Below are 24,162 nucleotides of genomic sequence, written 5' to 3'. Positions count from 1 at the left end.
ACCCAAGTTTTTGTAAATTCCTAATTTCTAAATTAAATTCTAGAATAAAATCATCTAAGTTCTTTATTGAGTAGGTTTTTCAAAGACCAAATTTCTTAGGATTTATAAAGAAGAAAGTATGGCCAGATTTTTGAAAATGACATGTTCCTCACAATATATTTTGCATTTAAAACTGTCTCCTAAGGGCAAAAGCCATTAACTATTAATCCCTTAATAAGAACAGACACTGTCTTAACTGTGTATTTCGCTGAAGAATTGTTTGCACTTTGCCCTCAAAACTTGGGTAATTAGTTTTGTTTAATATTCATTGTACAGGAAATGTAAGATAATTCTGGTTGCATTTGTGGCCTTTTCTAATGTTTCTCCATGCATTTTTATTATTGTTTCTGTATGTTTCATGCTTTCCATAGCAGTTCCTTGCATGAAAGTGATGATGGGTGTAAATGAGAAAGGGACAATGAAGACATAATGCCTGATAGAATGTGATTTATATTGCTGTAATTCATATTTTCTGTGCTGGTAATGTGTTCACATGTAATTAAATTGCTAATGGTGGATTGTGGAAATGTAGATCACACATTCTAACGGGATTAGAAATGGTTTGCATAACATTAATTATTATTATTTTTTAAATTATTCTAGGTAATTATAATGTTGGGGTTTTTTTGCCCCCTCATTGAAAACAAAACAAAACAAAACAAAACAAAACAAACAAACAAACAACAACAACAAAAAAAAACCTAACAAACAAAAAAAACCTCCAGTATCTGATGATGTACTACTGAAATCAATTACTAGTTAACTGTCCATATGGATATAATAATGAACATGTTTCATCACAGGTTTTTTTACAAAAAAGGATTAGAGGATGTAGTCTTAATTCAATAAAAATAATACAGAAAATAGAATTAATATACTTAAAACCTCCTAAAAAGTCTGTTTCCTAACACAAACTACTCTAATGACTTGCTCAAGACCTACTGCAGGCTTTAGCAGAAATGTCAGCATTGAATACATAATGTCTCTCCCCTACCTCCTGCCTAGCAGCAGAGTTCAACAGTGCTTCAGAGGCATCTTATCTTCTGAAGTTTTAATACTCCTAATTTATTTTCTGAAGAGAAGGTAAAACCTTAGAGCAGACCAACTGCCTCTGACAAATTTGCTGCCAGCAGAGAGCTAAAGGGAAGGGGAATCCACAGCATTCATCTTTTACACAAGTTGTGTATGAGCCATGGATGACTGCGGGTAGACGAATTTCAAAGGTGGACAGTCCTGTCTCATCTGGATGTTGCAGGCTGTGGCAACTTAAAACCAGCAGGGATGCTTTTAAGTCAGGGGTTTTTTATATGAAAAGCTAAATTTAGATAACAAACTTGATGCTCAGTTTGACTTTTTAAGCACAAATATAACTTGAAAGTAGTCTTGTATTCTTTACACAAAAACAAAAACAAATCTTTTACTTTTGAGGACCTTCATTTTTGCCTTCAGCCATTAGTTTGAAAGCAGTTCCTCATATCAGAATTTTCTGGTCACATATAAAATTCTGGAACCAGGCAAACTATTGGTCATGTTATATGAACTTGTCCTGAAGTTCAAAAATCAAAGTATTTCCAATAAATTTAAAAACAAGAAAGGAATTCAAGGTCTCATAAAGGTATGCCTTTTTAAAGTTTAGTTTCAACCAAATATTTAGTTAGTTAATTATTTATTTGGAGCATCCATTTCATAGATAAAATTCAGCTTAACTTCTTATTCTTACACTGAGAATGCCAGCTCTTTATGTTGCTCTTGACAACTTTTGTTTACTTGCACTTCTTGTTGGAAGCATAAGCTGTTCTCAAGATGACTCTATGGCAAAATAGACCTAGAAATGTCATGGCACTGAAAGCCTGCAATGGGACTTATAGATGTTTGTCTACATATTCTTAGGAGTTGTAAGGTCTTCTACGAATACAAAACACAGCAATAGACAAGTTTGGGTTTGTTTTTTTTTTTAACTGAGAACTAAAACAGAATTCCCAAACATTCAAATCTCTTTTAAATTGGAGTACATATTACTTAAAGTGTATTTTACCAGAGGACTGAGAAGTGTTTATTTGAGTCTGCTCCATCTGTAGTCTTTCCATTGATTGCAATGGGACTTACTTAAGCCCTTAATACACAACATTTTCTTTCACAGAAGAGCATCTGAAACTGGGTCATTTAATCTACTCTCATGCTAATTTAGGGTTATTTCCCTATAACACGTGCATTGACTTGTTTAGTTTAAAATATCACAGAAAATTTTCACCAGTTCTAAAATTTTCCTCAGGACTGTTTTTAACTCATTGTATCATAGCAATTTTTAAAAGTTTATTCGGCAATTAACAAACAAAAATCAAAGTTCCCCCTTCAAGTTCCTTCACTCTTCCTCTTTATAAAACTACTCTTCTTGCTATCTTGACATTTTTAAGATAGTAATATTTCTTTTTGTATGTGTTCCATTACTTAATGGAACAGTAACTGGTTTTAACAAATCCTATCTATCTTTGTTCTTTAGAAAGCATATCAGATTGGTTTCTCATAGGTGTTCCTCTTTCATAATTTTCAAAAAAATAGTTACCGCTGCTCTTTAATTAGTCTCTGCACTGTGATTTCTCAAATACATCTGCAGGCAAAATTAGCATTTCTCTTTCCTATTGTGAAAGAATGTGCTCCTATCTGACAGGTAGCATTGTATTTTTCTCCTAAAAAAGCAGTTGTTAGAAAAAATGAAAGGAAGGTTATATCACAAATGGAACAAAATAAAGCACTACAATTGTGTATTTCTGATCTTTTAAATCTCCATAGAAATTAACATTTAATTTTAAAACGAAGGTAATCATATTCAGGACAATGATCAGATCAAACAGCAAAGTTTAGTTGAACATAGATTTTTTTTCATATTCTAAGATCTTGGTTGTAGTAACAATTACAAGAACATGTAGAAAAGAAACTTTCTGAGTGATCAAATCATCTGTAATTGTAGGCTATCAAATTTATCAAACTGTATCTTAAGCATATATGTTAACTTTTTAAGTGTTTTTTCTAAAAAAAAAACAACAAACAAAACAAGTTCAAAAGCACTTTAGAACTTGTACCTTCAGGGTCTCTCTAGCAATTTGGTCATTAAATGTAAGTATATACTCCACACTGTTTGCTCTCCTGCTTCTCTTTCACAGCAGGTGCAGTGCTTCATTTTCAAACTGTATCCTGTGTTACTGAAAGCAACAGGGATTTCCACACTTGTTTCAAAGGCACAGAATACTTGCAGTATCCTCAAATATAATTGATCCTCAATAGGCAGGACATAATTTTAAAATAGATGTTCAAGAGGATTTACATGCTTAGATGTTCAAGAGGATTTACAAAGTGGAAAAAAGCATCTCTTCTAATGAAAGAAGCGTGCTCTTCTTTCATTAGGAAGAAAAGGAATCAGTGTAAGTAGGAACATGTATTAAAGGACCTTTTCCCTCCTTTTTTCCCCTAACAAAATACTTGTTCTCCAAATTGATAAGTAATATATAAGATCAGGAGTAGGCGATTCCATTGTGTCGCAAGTCAAGCTAACAGAACAGAAGACCAGTTTGGCTGAGCTGGGAAATTTTAATGAATCTTAAAAGGAAAAAAAAAATCATTCTATGGTGTCAGGAAGTAAGATTTGAGGAAGCGCAGTGCTGTGGTTCATTCATGTAAAGTGAAGAAACAAAAAACTTAAATGCCATTTAGAGTTGAAACTGGCCGTAGTTTCAGATAACAAGAAGGACTTTTTAAAAGTATATTTATAACAAGAACAGATAAATAGAAAACATCAGACCAATACTTTTTGAAGATGGTCATCTGTCTAACATGAATTAAGAAAAAGCTGGGATTGTCAATGAGGTTTTAGACTCTGCTTTTAATAGTAGTGATAGACCTTAGGATGCCTTTGCCCTTGAGCTGAAAGAACACAAGCATAGGATCAGTACCTTTTCATTTGAAATGATTGATTCAGTCATTGCAAATGACTGACCGGTAAGGTACCAGCTGTATCAGCTGAATGTTCACACAGCCATGAGAGGATTCATCCCAGAATACTGAAGGAGGTAGCAGATGTTATGACAGGAGCTCTCTCAATCATCTAAAAAAAGGGCAGTCCCTGCTGACTGAAAGCTAGCCAATGTTATTCCTATGTACAAAAATGGTTAGAGAAAATCCAGGAACTATGAACCTCTTAGTTCAGGAGAATTATGGAGAAGATTATACTGAGATTGAAAGATTATATTGAGGCATATTGAAAAGCATTTTATGAACAATTAAATCATCAGATGCAGTCAACACAGGGTTCAGAAAAGAAAGCTCTGTTTAAATAATTTGATATCCTGCTACTAAAAAGTCACCCACTTAGTGGATGAACAGAAGACATTGGATGAGTTTTTTCTGGATTTTCACTAAAGCTTTTGATATTTTCCATCACAGCATCCTTCCGGACAGTGTATGCAACTTGGGACAAGCAGGTTCACAGTGTGCTGAAGAGGCTACATCTCACTGGTGACAGTCATCAGAAGTGTTCCTCAGGGTTCAACTTTAGGGCCTGATCTGTTAATAATATTTATCAATTATTTGGATGCCTTAGTTGAATGCACCATTCGCAAGTTTGCTGTTGATACTAAACTGGGATGTGCTATTGACTCTTGAGGCAAGACACCTTGCAGAAGGATCTAGATAGATTGAAACTTTGTGAAATGATTACTAGGATGAAATTAAATTAGTCCAAATGCCAGACTCTGCACCTAAGAAGACAGAGTGATATCAGACACAAGTAAAAATTTGGAGGTGAGTGGCTGGAGAGCAGCCCTGCAAAGCGATCTTGGGGTCCTGTGTGGTACTGAGCCCTGCAGGCTCAGTATGAGGCAGCTCTGTGCCCTGGCAGCCCAGAGGACAATCCCCATCCTGGGATACATCTAAAACAGCAACACCAGATGAACCTCTTAGTTCAGGAGAATTATGGAGAAGATTATACTGAGATTGAAAGATTATATTGAGGCATATTGAAAAGCATTTTATGAACAATTAAATCATCAGATGCAGTCAACACAGGGTTCAGAAAAGAAAGCTCTGTTTAAATAATTTGATATCCTGCTACTAAAAAGTCACCCACTTAGTGGATGAACAGAAGACATTGGATGAGTTTTTTCTGGATTTTCACTAAAGCTTTTGATATTTTCCATCACAGCATCCTTCCGGACAATGTATGCAACTTGGGACAAGCTTGTTCACAGTGTGCTGAAGGGGCTACATCTCACTGGTGACAGTCATCAGAAGTGTTCCTCAGGGTTCAACTTTAGGGCCTGATCTGTTAATAATATTTATCAATTATTTGGATGCCTTAATTGAATGCACCATTCGCAAGGTTGCTGTTGATACTAAACTGGGATGTGCTATTGACTCTTGAGGCAAGACACCTTGCAGAGGGATCTAGATAGATTGAAACTTTGTGAAATGATTACTGGGATGAAATTAAATTAGTCCAAATGCCAGACTTTGCACCTAAGACAGAGTGATATCAGACACAAGTAAAAATTTGGAGGTGAGTGGCTGGAGAGCAGCCCTGCAAAGCGATCTTGGGGTCCTGTGTGGTACTGAGCCCTGCAGGCTCAGTATGAGGCAGCTCTGTGCCCTGGCAGCCCAGAGGACAATCCCCATCCTGGGATACATCTAAAACAGCAACACCAGCTAGTCAAAAGAGGTGGTAAATCCCCTGTATTCAGCATTGGTGCAGCCTCACCTGAGTGCTGTGTTCTGGTCCCCCCGCATTTTATGAACAATACAAAGGTCACATTGGATGAGTTTTTTCTGGATTTTCACTAAAGCTTTTGATATTTTCCATCACAGCATCCTTCCGGACAGTGTATGCAACTTGGGACAAGCTTGTTCACAGTGTGCTGAAGGGGCTACATCTCACTGGTGACAGTCATCAGAAGTGTTCCTCAGGGTTCAACTTTAGGGCCTGATCTGTTAATAATATTTATCAATTATTTGGATGCCTTAATTGAATGCACCATTCGCAAGGTTGCTGTTGATACTAAACTGGGATGTGCTATTGACTCTTGAGGCAAGACACCTTGCAGAAGGATCTAGATAGATTGAAACTTTGTGAAATGATTACTAGGATGAAATTAAATTAGTCCAAATGCCAGACTCTGCACCTAAGAAGACAGAGTGATATCAGACACAAGTAAAAATTTGGAGGTGAGTGGCTGGAGAGCAGCCCTGCAAAGCGATCTTGGGGTCCTGTGTGGTACTGAGCCCTGCAGGCTCAGTATGAGGCAGCTCTGTGCCCTGGCAGCCCAGAGGACAATCCCCATCCTGGGATACATCTAAAACAGCAACACCAGCTAGTCAAAAGAGGTGGTAAATCCCCTGTATTCAGCATTGGTGCAGCCTCACCTGAGTGCTGTGTTCTGGTCCCCCCGCATTTTATGAACAATACAAAGGTCCTTGAGTAAGTCCAGAGAGGGGCAACAAAACTGATGAAAGGGTTGGAAGGAATTCTCATTGCCCTCTACAGCTTCCTGAGGAGGGCAAGTGGAGAGGGAGGTGCTGTTCTCTTCTCCCTGCTACTCAATGATGGGACACATGGAAATGGTTAAAAGCTATAGATTTAGGCACCAGGAAGAATTTTTTTACTGAGTGAAGAAGCAACAGGCACTGCAACAGACGTCCTGGAGAGGTGGTCAATACCCCAAAATTGTCAGTATTTAAGAGGTAATTGGACAATATTCTCAAGAACGTACTTTAAATTTTTGTCAGTCTTGAATTGATCAGGCAGTTGAATTAGATAATAATGATATGGTCCTTCCAACTGCTAAAGTATATTCTATTCTATTCTATTCTATTCTATTCTATTCTATTCTATTCTATACCATTCCATTCCAAACTTCTAGAACAAGTTAGTCTTTGAAGAGTGCGTAGTTGCCAATGACACATGGATGAGTTCTGGAAAGAAATGACAGCTATGAACTCCAGCCAGGGAGGAGGACTTCATTGCACTGCCTGGTGTGCTCCGTGTGCAATGCCAATCAGGTGTCTGAGAAAATTTATGTAAGAAAGGGGATTTAAAAGCTAGTAATAAGGCAGAGCAAAATTATTTGGACTGTAATTAGCCTCATCAAACATAACAGACAATCTCAGTAGCTTGAAACATCATACCTGAAGTTTTTAAAATTAGAACTCAATAATCTAGACAGGATATTGAAAATTATTGAAAAATAGTAAAAAAAAAATCAAAAAATAATAATAAGCATAATCATATTGAGAGATTTTTGATTGTTCACACATAGACTGGATGAACATTGTGCTATCATGAGTTAGATTTTTTAAACTCAAGTGCTTTTTGGAGAAATTTGCCTCTAGGAAATCGCAGCAATGAATTTTTTTGATTTGTTATTGAGAGATGCAGGATGCTTGATCCAAATTTTTTTTAATAGTGGCTGTGTTGATTACCTACTTTAGAAAATAATAAAATTCATATTTCAACAAAATAGTTCTTTAATTTTCTTTCAGAAGGAATATCTAAAAAAAAAATAATAAAATTAGGATTAGGACAAAAATATAAAAAAAAAAGAAGGGACTGAAACACTGTTATTTTCTGTGTATGGCTGACCATAAGAGTAAAGAAAGTGGTAAGTGGTAACTTTTCTTCCTAAAGTGGAAGTTTCCAATTGCATAAAAGGGAAAAGAACATTAACTCCTAATATCCAAATGTAGAATTATTATAAATCAGACCAAACAAAAAAAATTCTAAGAAGCAACATATAAAAAACATTGTAATAATATTCTTTCTATGTCCTCTGGAAGTCAGATGACTGCTAGAGATGGCAGGACCTAAAACTGTCAAAGTATACCAGAGGCATCCAACAATATTAAGACCATAACACATATTTCTGGTAAGGCAAGTCTGAAAAGCTCCTTCTAACTGAAATGAAGTTGATGAAAATGAACAAAACCTATCTGCCGGGAACAGACAGTATTCACCCAGGAGTTGCAAAGGAATTTGAATATGTCATTGTTAAATTACTAATTTCAATTTATAATCCAACCTTCAAAACAGCTGTTATGAGTGGGGTTTCACCAGGACCTTGTGCTCTGCAGTATATTTGCAAGCAGTCTCATACAGATGATGGACACTGAGGTCACAGAAGTTGCTGATTAAACAATTATTAAATTATTTTTAATAGAGTAAGATAAATGAGCATATAATAAGTAGTTGAAAGATCTTATGACACTAAGGATGGAATTAATGTAATCTAAGTTTAGGTGTCTAGAAGTTTGATATCCAGACTAAACTTGGTATTTAAGGTTCCAGCAGAGAGTTTGGAAAGATATATGTGTTAGGAAGCTGATTCATCCATTTGTGCTTGCAGAAAGATGAATCACATACTTTACTGTTTACGGGGAAATCTTAGATAATGATCTTGGACCTGACAATTTACTTTTTCACAGCTGTGAGAGGAAACCCAACAAAAGATCTGGGCAATGAAGTGCTAGACAAAATTCAGTGAAAATAAATGCTAAGTAATGGATATGAGCAATGAAATTTCTTTATATAGAAATGAGTCTATATATACATAGTGATTTATACATGCTAATTTATTCAGGAAATAGATTTTTAATCCATGGATAGTTGTTTAAAATTGGTTATTAACTAACGAGAAGAAGATAAAAATGCAATGAAAAGTTGGTGTTATCTGAAGAAAAACACATATTAAAAGCTAGGAAAAATATCAGCACTATGTAAATCAAAATCATACTTATCTCCAGCACACAAGCCAAATAAACTAGGAGGAAAAAAAATCACGAGAGGTTGGCTGGGATCCTCAGACACTTAGATGACTAACAGCCAACCTCAATGGAGTTGCAATGTTTGAAGAGGCAGCTCTGAATGTTTTCCCAACAGCCTGTAAATTTGCTAGTTGCTAATCTGACATCTCTTACATGAGTAGGTCCATTTTACAGACATTCTTTAGTGGGAGCATAAAGTCAGATTGCTGAGGACACTGTTAATGCATGGCACACTATGACCATATTTTCTGTGAATTGAAAAACCATTATATCACTTTGGGCACTGGATTTTTACTGTTATTACTAGGCACATTCTTCTTCACAGGCTGTCTGGTTGGCAAAAGAAATTACCTCATTAGTCTTTTTTCTTGTCAGGATAATCTTGGCAAAAAAAACCCTACTAGATTCCTGGGTTTATCTCACTGATATTGTTGATTTATTCTGTGCTTTTAATCTGTGTTTGTTACTTATTTTGGTGAGTTTTTAGCCCAATTCTTAAATCTGTATTCATCCAAAGTAAAAATTTATATTGAATTTTAATAGCATAACATTTGGAAAGATTATACTGTCTCATTTATAACTGCAGTTTGCTTTTTCTCCCTTAAGAATATTTTGGATCAAAATAAATGCCTGATACAAAGCATACTGAAATCAATCCCTAAATCCTCTACTAGACATAACATAATTGATGAAAAATTCTTTGTAGAAAACAGAGGAAGTGCAGACGAAAACTAAAAGTTTCCAACAGATGAAGAGCCTTCTTTGATGGTAGTTTGATTTCAAAGAAGCAGTGCTCTGCTTTTACACTTATGTTTTACACTTTTTACACTTTATATTTTTTTCTTCTTTCAGTTGCACATCATATTTTGCAGTAACTTTGGCATGGTTAGAGAGTGAACATATGGTGCTTTCCTTAGGAAAAAAGTCTATGCTAAGTGACAGTAGAAATTATTAATTAGCAATTACAGAAAACTTTTGATTAAAAAAGTTCATACTTTGGCTGCTATTTGTAGAAGTAAGCACCCTCAAGGGATTTGATTGAAAATGTCAATTGAGGTATGACAGATAGCTTGTAAAAACATTAGCAGTGTTTCATGTTCTGCGACTGTTCATTATGTCTAAACCAAACTCTACATAGATACTGCATGATAATACACATATTATTTAAAGGTCAGTTAGAGATGAAATAATGTTTCTTTTGGGTAAATATGCTTTGAGATTTGTTGTATGATTGATATGGGAAAGGGATAGAAGAGGTAGTTAAAACAAGCCTGTTTTTCTCAAATGTATTTTTTCAGCCTTTACAGAATTAGTTTCTGTGAACCAAACACCAGATTTATTATTGACTACTTGCATGTGAAAAGTTTAAAGATGTTACTGAGGTTCTAGGAAGAAGACAACAGTTATATTGTATATTCTAGACGCTTAAAAAATTCCTAAGCATAAACTCTTCTTTAAAAACCCACAGTGGAAGTCTATAAGGGAGTCTAGTATGATTCTTGTAAGCATGTAATGTCAAAAGAGTAGTAAAATGGTATCAACACCCCCAATAAAAAGAGTAAAGTCTGCAGCCAATTCCCTTGGAAAATTTTCTTTTGGAAATCTTTGTCATACAAAATATAAACTAAACATAAAGTTGCAACAATGTCAGCACTATTTTGAAAATACCATCCAATTTTGCACATTTGTGAATGAAACAAATACTAAACTGAAGAAAAAGAAGCATGTCACAAGCAGAAGCATGAAAAAGGTGACAGTAAGGCCTGCTATACTTATGGAATAGAAGTCAGGACGCTGACTAATTCCTATGCTGCTGAGTTTACCCTTTGTACATTGTCAAGACAAAATATGTTCCTTATAGTCCGTATGTTCTTATTCAAATGTGACCTAATATTTTCATAGAACAATGTTATTAGGCCTCCTTCCTATTTCTGTCTAACTGCTCATAAACTTTGTCATCTCCATCATCACTCACCAACCACTCTACTGGCAAAGATAATGCTGAGACATTAAATTGCTTCAGACAGGCATTATGAGTACAATAACTTCACAAAATCTTAGAAAGATTTTTTTCCTCATGTGTGTGAAAAAGATATGTTTTACACAATCAGGGATTCTGTTAGATTAAATGAATGTTAGGCCAAATTGTTATGCAGGAAAGCATATCTGATCTTTAAAAAATAAGTTAATTTATAGTTCAAGAAAAGGGACTGTTACAAGTATTAAACCACAAGTTTGTTTTAATAATGTTTGGTCATGTGGAATCCAGTAAAATGCATTCAATAATATTCAAATAGGTAGCAAGACATGGAATAGTTCAATATCAATTTTACTCAGATTCTGTTCAATTTACAGTCTTGTTTACTAGTCTAAAGAGCTCTGTATTGTCAAATTTCTGTTTCCCCATGGTTCTTCATTATCTTTTTTCAATCTTGAATCTCAGAATGTACACAATATCCATGTAATGGTTTTCTTCACTGCTGAAAATAGGATAATATACACTCTTTATTCTTACATAGTCCACCTCGTTTACCTTAAGGGAATCTATCTGAGAGTTACATTAGCTTGTTAGTCACAATGAGACACTGAGGTAATTTCTAGGTGATTATCCCCCACAGCTAAGTGATATTATATGAAATCATATGATTTTATGTTAATACACATTCAAAACTCAAATCTGACCCATTCTGAGTAAGGGTAGCAAAATTTTACCTCCAAATAAAATTTAAGAAGTCAAAAAATCTGACTTAATCTACTGACCCACAGAGTGAAATCTTTGGATTAAGGTCAGTCTCTGGTAATCAGAACATGAGGATACAGATGCAATTTAGTATTCCTATTTTACATTAAGCTTAGAAAACACATTTCTTTTTACTGCCAGATAAATCTTACAGAATGTGTTTTAGCTGGAAAGAAAAATCAAAGTCCTTAAGGAAAGATTGACAAGAAGCAAAGAAGCAAAACCACCCAAAACCAAATTAATAAAGCTAACAAGATTAAAAGAATTTCTTTATGAAAAACAAAGTAAAACATCTCCAAATTGTGGCAAACCATTTTTTTTAATGTAAAAGGGCATCGCATAATGCAAGTGTATGATATTTACAACAGCTGTGTTGAATGGCTCACAAACAATTCTGTCCTCACTTCTTCTGTTTCAGTTCCTTTTCCACCTATAATTGAGCAAACATCACAGAGGTCTGTTGTATGCCAAATCTGACGGGGAATACAAGCAAGCATAAAACCTGGCACAAAAATTGAAAAGAGAGTGTGAAATGAAAGAAAGCTGTAGTTTGTATGCAACCTATTTTCCTTCTGTCATTTAAATAGCTGTAATTTTATACTATAAATCTGGGAAATGCCCTAAGTAAGAAAAATAGCAGTTAAGAAGGTATTTGTTTTTCTGAGATGGATAATGTACTTGTAAGCAAGCACTGTGTTTTGGATCATTTCTAAGTCACTACTCCCAAGTATAGATGATAATATGTGTCTTCAGAAATTTTTCTCTGTGCTCCCCCCAAAGATAGTTAATAAACCCAGAAAGTGTTATTAAATACATGCATGCTGAAAAGCATTTGGATTTTTATGGAAAATAACATGTCTCTGAATAATATAACATAACTCTTTCTTGACTACCATCTTTGCCACTTCATATGTTATCTAGCTTTATCAGCATAAACAATTTCATATAATTCACCCATTAAATTATTTCAGCTTTTGAATTCCTAGATTTTTTGAAATTCATGACTAATCACAGAGAGTACCTAACAGCTATAAATAAAAACATTCTGGAAGTCTGCTTTATTAATTCAAATTTTCACATATTTATCTCTTGATTAATACTTAAAAAAATTATGATAGACATGAACACTCTTCACATGATTTTTAGCTAGCTTGAGGCCAGTCTTAGACCAGAAAAATCCTTTACGTATGCTGCAAATCAAATATTCTAGCTATGTGCTTTGAAAAGATTATATCCATGCCATTGGTCCAGAATAGTGGAGTAAGGACTATTACATAAATTTCCTTCTTTTTAAATTGCTGCTTTTTCAAAATATACATACTTGTTTACATCTGTTTAGATTTCCTTTCTTTCACAATCATTTAGTTTCCTTCTGCATAAGAATGAAACTGGGGCCCCGAGTGTAGCATTATAGGGTCCCTGAATTTTATGTATTGGGATAAAAAATTATATAGAAGACATATATAAGTTCTATGTACTATGAACACTCTTCACACACAATGCTTGTGAGTAACAACATCTACAGTTCAACTGTGTATCTTCTTCTTCATATGTCTTCTTCTTCACCTATATTAACAGCACAAGATATATTTACTATGCTTTATGGAAGGAAGGAGGTGAATTTCAAACTATTGCAATACCTATTCAAGTGATATTTGATGTGATACTAGAGTAATTGTGTGTGCAAGAATATAAAGAGAAGCACAGTTCAATGACCATTATTACTGAAGTAATAGTCTTCAATTCCCATAAAACTTGGTCCAATATATAATAGACTACTATGATGGTGATTTTTATACTGACTTGGCTCAAATAAAAAGCAAAGCCTCTGTGTAATGTTTTCACTCTTGGATTGCAATAGTATACTCAATTCTTTTGCCTGGGGCAGCAAAATATTGCAAAATACTATTGTGCTCTTTCCTTGTTGGTCAGCCATTTGTGAAAAAAATATTGACAACTTATGTATGTTTAGAAGCCAGATCCATTGACTTATTGCCCTTAAACAAGAGGTGAAAAAATTTACAAGTCTAACTTGGAATGTGCTGATATTTACATTTGCAGTAGGTAGTTGTATTTTGAACTTACAACTTGATGCTGTTTTCACTCATGAGAAAGCAGATGTCAAGAAAAAGTAAACAGAAATTGTTATGACCAGTTCTGTTGTTGCTGACATTATTTTACATTATTGTTTAATTATGAGAGAACCTGCCAATCTCAAGTCTTTTCTGAAAAGAGCCTCTCCTTGGGGATTTTGGAGGATGGTGGAATTTTTATGACAAGCTGTATGGGAGAAGTACATTCTCCATGGGATTTAAACAGAAGGAAGGCCCATATGGGGTGCCTGTTGTGGTTGGCGATATGGATGTCTACAAAAACACACCTTTGTTTCATGAACACAAACTAAGCATATGCAGGTATATTTCTTAGTGCCGTTTCCTAGTTCTTAGATTTGATGATACGTTGTGTTTGGTCTTATTGTGTCTTCCAAAAAGATAAATACTGTTCAGACATAGCATTGTTTGGCTGCTGCATGAGGTTCTTCTGTAAATATACAAATCTTAAAAGTTCTTCCTGATCCCTATTTTACATACTAGGACAAGACAGTTTGGAAAAGTTATCTTTGGTCTTCCTACATTTTCATGAAGAAAGTTTCCAGATCTCTTATCAATCTACATTATGTCAATTTCCTTCCTTTAGTTTGCATAGCAACTCAGTCTTACTTAACATCATTTCATCTTTTCCTAAAAGATTTGTAATATCAAAAACATTTTGAATTACTTCTTTAAATTACTTTTTTCCCATTTGAAATAGGTTTTCAATTATTTATTTTGTTAAAATGGCTTTTAAAATCCTTCTTTCATTCTAATTTTTTTCAGAATAGGTTAAAACATGGCACTCAGGATTTTGTAATATTCTTATGGAGACTTCTGTGTACTGCAGTGGTTAGCATTACGTTGTCCAATATATATCTGTTCCAGCTACCTACATATTTTGTGTTGTCTTTGAACAACATTGGAGTCCAGGTTCCCCCCAACATACATGAGAAAATTCAAAGTCTTAAAAAATGTGTCTCAAAAACTCTAGAACTTTTAGATCCTTTTTTTTTCTTCCCCTTGCCCTCTCACTCCATAAGAACAATAGTATGTGACTAGAAATAAACATGCTTGTGTATACTTGCACTGAGTTTCAAAATATTCTAACAGACATTGCTTACACACAAGGACTGGCAGCACTGGAGCCTTTGACTGACACTGACCTAAGCTTGAGAAGCGAGTGGATAATGAAAACAGTGAAGTGATATGCACTGAATTCAGTGAATATCCTGCCATTTACATACAGAGTTGAAAAATGCATAATTGATTCAAGAAGTTGCTATAAATTTGTGAATAAAAACTGTGAACTGGAATTCTGTAGTATGCTTCTTATCCTAGTATAAGTTCTTGGAAAAATCCATGATGGGTAGACATGTACCAGTTCATCTTTTTTCAGACACGTATGATGAAAAATATTTAAATTCTATTAAATCCACAATTTCTTTGAGACAGCCAATCATACAGCATGCAAAAGCAATTGACAGGTTAATTATACAACGTTTGAGTATTTGAATCACATTTTCTTATTCCAAGTTTGAACTGTTTTCTCTCTAGGCAATTATGTTGGCACCTGGTAGGTTTAGGAAAAATATAACAAAGAAAATATCAAAGAAACATTTCCTAGAGAAACAAATAATTTAAAGAGTCATACTTTGACTTGCATGTAAAGTATGCCACTTGAGCTTAATGTATCCTGACTTTTCACCTGCTAATGTGATTAACAGAAAATATTAACAGAGGCTTCATTCAAATGGAAATGGAACAAGAGTAAAGATACAATAGAGGTGTGGGGAATAACCTCACTGTTAGATGCATACAGGGAATTGTATGATATTTTCCTTATGAAATACTACTTGAGTTGTATAGCTGCCTGTCTTCTGAAATACATGCAATAAACAGTACCAAGATGACCATGACCTCATTCCAGGGAGGTGAGGAAGTATCATTTCTATTTTATGGCTAGAAAAACTTAGAAAAGTGTAATTGGAATATGTTTTGCCCAAGGTTATAGCAGAAGTGCATGTGAAAGGTAGATATGGAAAGCAGATCTCTTCACAGTCCTACTTATTATCCAGAAATCTCACTTCATTCTTTTTTAGAAGTATTCCTGTAATCTTCTGCTGACAAATATACAAAGTAATATTATCCGAGCAAAAAAAATACACATATACATTTGCTCTATACTGAACTGTTATTTCCTTCTGGTCTTGGAAATACCACCTGAGTGATATTAGAAATGTGCCCTCAGTTGTCCCATTATCTTTTCAAATATCTTCTAATAATTTTTATAGTTTCAGTCATTATTGCCACAAAAAGAGGTCTTTTTATCTGTATCATCATGAGGTACCAAAGTAAAACATACATTTACTAGGGACAAAGCCTGTGGCTCTGCAGGTTTACCTGCAAAAATTTCACTAGTCTTCCTTTTTTTCCAAAAAAATATTGTGAAATAGGACTTCAGTGTCATTTGGGTCTGAAACCTAGTTAGATTGGCACTGACAATGAACATTTTATGACAACATTCCCATGGCCACAGAAAACTGTGTGCTGTGAAAATAAGGCATGGTGTTAATTATGGCTGTAAGATATGGATCAAACTGTGCAGTCAGCACAGGTCTTTTCTGCTCAAATATTCCAGAGTCTGAAGCCTTAGTGACAGTCTGGATGTTAGTTTTTCTATTAGTGTAATCAGAACTATCTTTTTTTGGGGGGTTTCAAGTTTATCCTGCATTTTTTCAAGAAGAAAATTTAAAGTTGATAATTGCATTAACTTTATAGGTTGCATGACTGACAAGTATAAACACATATGTGCTGCCCTTACAACATTTTATACAGTGGAGGGTAATAAAAACAAGAATGAATTAGAGAATTTGTGAGTAAGAGAGGTGGACATTTGTTATGAATTGGTCTTTATACATGTGTAGTTTGCAAAAAATAACTTAGTTACAATTTTTTTATGTGACATTTATGTTTTTCACAAATCCTTAGACTGATAGCATAAGAACTGGATTCTCTGGGGATATATGAAGTGTTGTAATAGGTTTTAATGCTCTCAAATTTGGATGCATTTTCTACATAGTATATATGTATAGGTCTTTCTCTGAGTGGCTTATTTCTACAATAAAATCTTTCCACATGTCAGCAAATAGCTTTCATTCTCTGCATTCATTTATACACCTTTCTAGACATTTTGTGAATTTCCTCTTTCTTCCTGAAAGAGCAAACTCTTTGCAAATGCTACCCACCTTTCATTAGCTGCTAGACTTTGTCAGAACAGTAACAGCTGCAACTGAGATGGAAAACCAGTTTTCATTATAAGCCCCTATATTAAATAGCCATTTTGGAACAAAATATTCTTTTAAACTGACTCCCATTTTTGGTACTTATGGCAGATTTTATTTTCCTTGAAGATAAGAAAGAGAAAAACAGCTCAAAAAACCTGACTCAGCCGTTTTTTGACATGGTTAAAGCTGCCAATCAGTTAGACCATTCTTCTCAGATATACTGCGAGTTTTACTGCTGATGTCTACATTAGGAAAATATGAAGCGTAAGCTTCAAGTCTAGTCCACACCAGACACATTTCTAGTCCAAGTCAAAATCTGCTGAAATGTGTCTGGACTGTGAAGCACTGTGATGACAACTAAAAAATGGAAAGTGCTGGCAATAAGGAGGTTTTCTTCAATAGTACATCCCTCACCCAAACCAAACGGCAAATACAGGCACACTGTTCCTTTCCCCATGAAAATTAAAAGCACCTTCTAATCTGGCATATTTGGAAAACCTATACAGCTTCATAAAAGAAGCAGTATAGCAACACCGGTTTATTTGAATATTAGTTGGCTGAAATAATATTTTTGGGGAAATGAAAAGCCAGTTGTGTTTCAACTAGTCAGCTCTTTTGTGTTACTTTTTCTGTATGACTCTGATGGGGTGTAGATTATGGTAGTAATTTGGCTTTTTGCTAGGTATGGTAGTAATTTGGCTTTTTGCCTTCATTGATTTCCTTTTTATTTTGTTTTCCTGTACTGGATTTTGGTTATGTTGTTATCTCTGTTCTTGCCACTTCACCATGTCCTTTTCTCTACTTCTGCAGAGAAGTATCAGTGAGGTGCTGGGAATAATAACAGAGCTGCTATAAGAGACTGGGAGTGGGAAACAAAGATAAGGACAGGACTGATGCTTCTTCTTATGTGAAGATATTGAACCTGGTTTCTCCTGAAACAAAATGAGCATTTACAGGAGAATTAGCTAATCTCTTCCTGTCTCTGCTCTCCTATGTGCAACATACATTTCAAAAGAACATGTCCCCATGAAGAAGTTTAATGACTCAAATAGCATCCTGGAAAAGTCTTAAAAATTACACTACTGTTTGTAAAATGAGCTTTAAAAAATGAAAAGAACATTAGTAGTGATTCCCACATGGTGTGAAATAATATGCTGCCCTTTCTGGGAGAGTAGGATTGGAAAGAGAAATGAGAGTATTAGGTCAAGCTGAATATAGCAGTCCTGCAGTGGTAAATAAAAAAAACATACACAAAATGCCTGGGTGTCTTCTAGTCCAGACACTGAAAGCAAGAATAGCTTCTATTTCTTATACTGGCAATCTCCATTTACCAGCATTTTTTGATGATTACACACTGACAGTCCATGATCTTGCATGGGCAGAAAGTGGGACAGATGCTCTAAAGCATGAAAACCAGATCTATTGGGCCAGTGGACACATGGGAATAATTTGCCACTGAGCACCTTTGTGCTAAATTTCACTTGATACTAGAAGTGCTCAATCACTTAACATACACTGCCTTTATATATGTTTGTAGGATGTATAAACAGGGCTTGCATTGTTTCAGTGCTGGGAAAGCCTACCATGTGAAATCAACCTGTGGTTCACACCTTTGACCTTAACAGTATATTGCATAATTCTTCAAATACTGTGTGCCACATGCAACTCTAAAGAACCTTCTTAACACAATAAGTGCTATACTGTCCAGTGCTTGTATCAGTTACTCCTGCATAGTTTGTGATTGCGTCACCTCCTCCAACTCTGAGTTTCTAATATATTTTTTTCTAACTGGATATTCAGATAGATCACAATGCTTTTTTCAAAACATAATAATAATATAATAGAGTGGAGGCTCTGTGTACCATATATTCTTCAATACATAATTTCAAATAGAGTACATAAGCTTAAATTAAGGGAATGTTTTAGTGTTTTGGAGAACATGAGGGGAGAATTCCTGGAATTGCAAAGCTTTTTTGGTTATGTGTTTCAGCTTGTGCTATTTGGGATATTCAGCCAGATGTGCCACTGTCTTTTCAATTTACATTCAGTGCTATGATATGCCTGATATTAGGTTGTTCTGTTCCACCACAGAAGGCCAGGGCAACTGAGGTTCTTGTTAATAGATCCCTTGGGGTGGATTAGAGTGAAATGACACTGAATGACTGATGCTTAGGTACATATATGGCAGGTTTATTTTAGAACAATTTCATTGAAGTTGAAAGGAGGTTTGTAGTGTTTTATCTATTTTCTGTAGAAAGGCAACTATTTATAATGTGGAAAAATATGGCTTTAGAAAATATATAAGGAAAAGAAAGACAGATAAAGAAAGGACAAGAGTTAGATAGAGGAAAGATCTAGTGGACCTGGTAATGTGACTTGGTTGTTGCCATTTAGATATCTTGATCTGTCAGGGGTGGGGAAGCTGACAGAACACAAAGTTCAGTGGGTTAATAGACATTCAGGTGGGAATGCTAAGGTACCTCCCCCTGGAGGAAAGTTTTACACTGTGTGTTGTAACACAGTAGATCATGAGCAGTTCTCTGGTGGGAGGTCCCAGAAATGTGTCTGAGGGCACTTTGGGTGACTTGGATGTGTTATGATACCTTCTAAGACATGACAGCTGCTTCTCATATAATTGAGCCAGTTATGCCCCTTCGGAAAGGATGAACACCTTCAGGCCTATGTGTGCATGTCCCCATAGCTCCCCCAGAGGGGAGTTTCACACCCAAACCACTTGTGTAAGAGAGGACATAGTCATGATAAAAAGCATTATTGCATCTCTGTAGGATGTGTTTCCTATCTGCCTTTCCCTCAGTCTGGCTCAAAATCCAGCTTGTTGTTAAACAAAGGTTGGTTTGTCATGGTTATTCTCAGGTGGTGGAAGAGCATCCCCTCTGTCCTATATTGATCAGAAATTTTGTCACAGCACACAAAAAGCTCTCCCTGTCCATTAGATTGGGGAGTGCAAACCTGTCCTTAGCAAAGCGCCCTGCTGCTTCTGCAAATGGCCGATTGATTGTCATTAACCATTAATATTTCAGTCTCTTACACAGTTGCATAAGCAAACGAGTCCTGATTTCACCATGTGGCAAAACTGATGAGATCTGTAAGTAGTCTGAGGCTCACCTGCCCTTAGTTTTTAAGGAGAAACATTGGACACTGAAGATTGCATGGTGTAATAGTGAAGGTAAACCTTGTGTCTACATTGGCAGTGCAACAGGAGCAAATGTTGAACACAGTAGTTAATGCTGGAGAGTTGATAGGTTTACTGTATATATTTAGGTGGATTTAATTTCATTTTACTCTAGTCCATTTCCAGGGACTTATGTCTATTATCAGGCAGAGAGCATTTAGGTGCACTCATGAAGCACATCTTCTGGTTTAATTTCATCAGAAAGGAGCCCAGGTTGTGATCTCTGAGCTCATGCTAATTTATATGTGCAATAACAAGCAGTAAGTAGGATTATCAGGACAGCTGAGTGAAAACTGCAGTTCTGATTAAAATTAAAATGCTAATATAGGCAACAATATAACACTGAGCAAGTGTATGTACTGCTTTTAGAATTAACTGTATTACTTAGAGCACAGATTTAGCCTGAATGTCTCGGCAATTGCTGTTGATCACTCTTCCTAGCGTTAGGCAGGCTGCTCTTATCCAAGTCTCACTATCCCTCCCTAGGAGCCAGTGTGAGTACTCTGTAATCACATAGGATTAGGAAAGTCACAACACACATTTTGGGCATATTTTCACTCTTTCATTTTTAATTCTGAAATGATAGCTAATACATCTTTGAATTTATTTTACTCTCTACTACTATTTTACTCTCTACTTTGTATTTATTTTACATCTACTCATTTCTTTTAGTCCAGTGACTGTTCCCTAATAAATGTTTGTTTTAAAATGCAAGCTTCTTTCAGTGTTATGGATTTTATTTTTTTTTCAATAAATTAATTTGCTATGTTCTCCTCTGACAACCTGAACACAGGAAAATGATTCATTACAAAATTTAAGTGTCCATTATATTGTCTTCTGCTGAGATGACTGTACACACATTTACCAAAGATCAGCACACTGAAAGGAGTGCTACTAAGCCCTCCCTTATGAAAGGAGGGCTTTGTGAATTCTTTTGTTCCTAACTGCAGGTGCTTCTAGCTCTGAAAAGATCCTGTGATCTGATAGCTGTTTTTCACTTTCTATGATCATGGACAGCTTGCATAATACAACAAAGGTGGAAGATTGTTGCCTTCCCCAGGGTTGCTTAAAGTTACAGTCCTGATCTCTTGACCTTTAATTCCAGCAAGTTTGATTGCCCATGGAACCCTGGCGTGCATACTTAGAGCTAATATAGCATTTTGCTATTCAGTTTGTTCTAAGTGCTTTAACACTGACATAGTTTTAGAGGAGCATTAGTTTCTGGGGATCTCCTGCACATCATGGAGTTAAGGAATAAAGAGCACCTGACAGCACAAAATAACCCCTAGAGTCAGAGTATGCCATGGGCAAGAAAATATTCTGTTATGGATATTACAAATGTTGATGTGTCACAGAACAATGGTGCAAATGTCAGAGGCTGCTTGTGTTATATTCCCCAGTAGGCACTCTGCAAAGATAAGACCCAAGCAAAGATCAGTAGAGCTCAGAGAAGAGAGCTCAGAATAGAGGTAAGGAATAAATTATAAAAAAATAAATGACTTTTTCTATGTTTTAGCTTAGCAGATGAATAAAAGAACAGCAGTAGTAACAAACAACAAAATAAAGTTTATCTCACACAGACTTATTTGTTTTCTACTTTCTTTTTTTTCCATATAAAGTAAATTAAAAATCTTCCAGTTGAAGGTTCAACAGTGTATGATATTCAGTCTAAAATATTTCTTTCTGACTTGCAGTGAAGAAGTAACAAGAGGTTGAAAGAAATACAGTTTAGATAACCTCAGAATAAGGTTGTTAGTATGTTCTCTTGTAGGTAAAGTTCATTAGCACAGGGAAAAGAAGGAGATGAATTCATATGTGCAAGGAATGACTTTTGAAGGATTGTAACAATTTTTTTTATATTTAAAACAAAGAAAAGTTTTACTCTTACTTCTGAATATCTGAAGTGATGTCTTCACTTTGCTGAGAATCCAGAATGTAAAATATTCTTAAAAAGGCAAACCACATTTTAAAATATTTTTTAAAAACATGTCACTGTTATTTTGAATCTATAATTACTGCTGTTATTAGAGATTAAACAAATGAAACTGTTTTCAGTCAAAAATCATTAGGATGTTTCACTGCCCACTTGAAGAATTGCTGATCCATTAAAAGATCAGCACCAACTGCTAGCGGTTTACAGCAGGAGAAGGACAAGCTAGTCTTGGTGAAAAGCAGCACTAAAATCAGAGAAAATGTTTTTTATATTTGACTGGTGGTGACAATCAAATAAAAATCTGAGTTTAATCCATGATACAATGATTGTGAAACATTGTTATACTATGGTGTAGCAAAATGCAGTAGAGCTACAAAGAGAAATACAATGGAAATAAAAAACAGTATAAATTAGTAGCAAAGGCTACAATTTCAAAAAGTTTATAAAGCAATTTGAAGTGAAGAATGGTAACTGAAAACAACTGTAAGATTCACTTCAGATCAGTCTTAATTCAGGTTTTAAAGGACTTGTGCAGACACTGAGATTCATGTTCAGCTGCCCTATTTGGCACTCCTGTATTTTGTGGTCCTCCATGCACAAACCTTGAGAAGCTCTCAATTCTGCAAGAGAAGCCTACAAGACAATATCAGTTTGTCTAAATCATCCAGCTTGAAGGGCTAATTAGCCTAGAGGCACACTGTGCTTCTGCAAACCAACTTTTACTTCACTGTGTAGTAATTTGGCCACTGTATTCATAGGTACTATGATTTAAAGCTCTCAGCTATTCAAATGGTAACCAATGTTAATAGCAATTATTTTAGCAACAATTTGCTAAGATCAAACAACGGAAGTCTTGGTGAGACTACACTACTTGTCTGCATCCTTCCCCTTTTCCTGGTGGATTTAGAGTCATGAATTGTCTCATGCATTCTGATAAAGTAAGAAGGTTGCAATTTGTGTTTTATTTCTTTTACTGTTTTTTTGTAAATTGTCCTTTTTTATGCTCTTTTTATTTTTTTTCTTTTCTATGCCTTTTCTATTAATATATACTTTGGAATCAATAAATTGTTAATCTAAGCTTATATGTAAAAGTTAAGGTTTTAGTCTTAATGGTTATGAGGCAACACTTGAAAACATGACTTGAGTGGAATTGCAGCAACTTGCCAGGTGCAAAGGACAAAGCACAGCTTTTATTATTATGTGTGAAAAAAAATCTAATTGGGTTATCTGTCTTATTTATATCTCAGTGAGGCAACATGTCAAATAACTATCTACAAACACATAGCACAGTGATTCATTTCTGCAGGTGTTCACTGAGTCCCTTGTGTTTCTCAAGCAGATCCACATTTGCAAAGTAAAGCTCAATAAGTTTCTGAATGTTAATTTAATCAAATTATTTAGTTTTGTCTTTCACATCACACAAAATAAAAAATGGTTTGTGTTTGCTCTGAAGAAATACTGTTTCTAAGAAGCAAATAAAAAATCCATAATGAAAAACTCCACGAGTTGAGTTTGTGCTTTCACCAGTTTATTTTCTACTTATTCTGCACTTCCAGTGGTTCACAGAAACAGAGTGATTTGTCCTGCAATGATAAATCAGTCTGCATTTATTACTGCTCTCACTGTATTATTCTTTTAATAATAATAGTGTAGAACTAACACTTTAAATTTTATCCACAATTGAGCTGCCAGTACAGTGGATGCAAACTGCACAAAGTGGAAGAAAAATCAAGCTTTGCTGTGCAATGGGGAGTTCCCAGCTGAATCCACATATCCCATATATAAACTGGGACTCCTGCTCAAACTTCAAAATCTTGCAGTGCTATTAGTTTTCATAATGAAAATTGACGAACAATGTCAGCTATCCCTATTTTGTTTTCAGTGGAAATCTAATTAGCCAGTGTTCTTAATTCTGAATTTCTAGCATGCCTCAAAATTTCATTAAAATTCTGATGTTAGAAGAAATTTTTAGTTTGCTTGCAGTGGAAAATAGCCAAAATGCCAGCACTATCTACATCCACAAATTTTATTTATTGTAACTCAGGATGAAAGGATTTTCATCTTCTGCTGCATTATTC

Source organism: Pyrgilauda ruficollis, unplaced genomic scaffold, assembly GCF_017590135.1.
Source record: "Pyrgilauda ruficollis isolate IOZ18807 unplaced genomic scaffold, ASM1759013v1 scaffold43, whole genome shotgun sequence".
In the NCBI taxonomy this organism is placed as follows: Eukaryota; Metazoa; Chordata; class Aves; order Passeriformes; family Passeridae; genus Pyrgilauda; species Pyrgilauda ruficollis.
The sequence above is the reverse complement of the archived record's forward strand: the minus strand, read 5'-3'. Positions refer to the sequence as shown.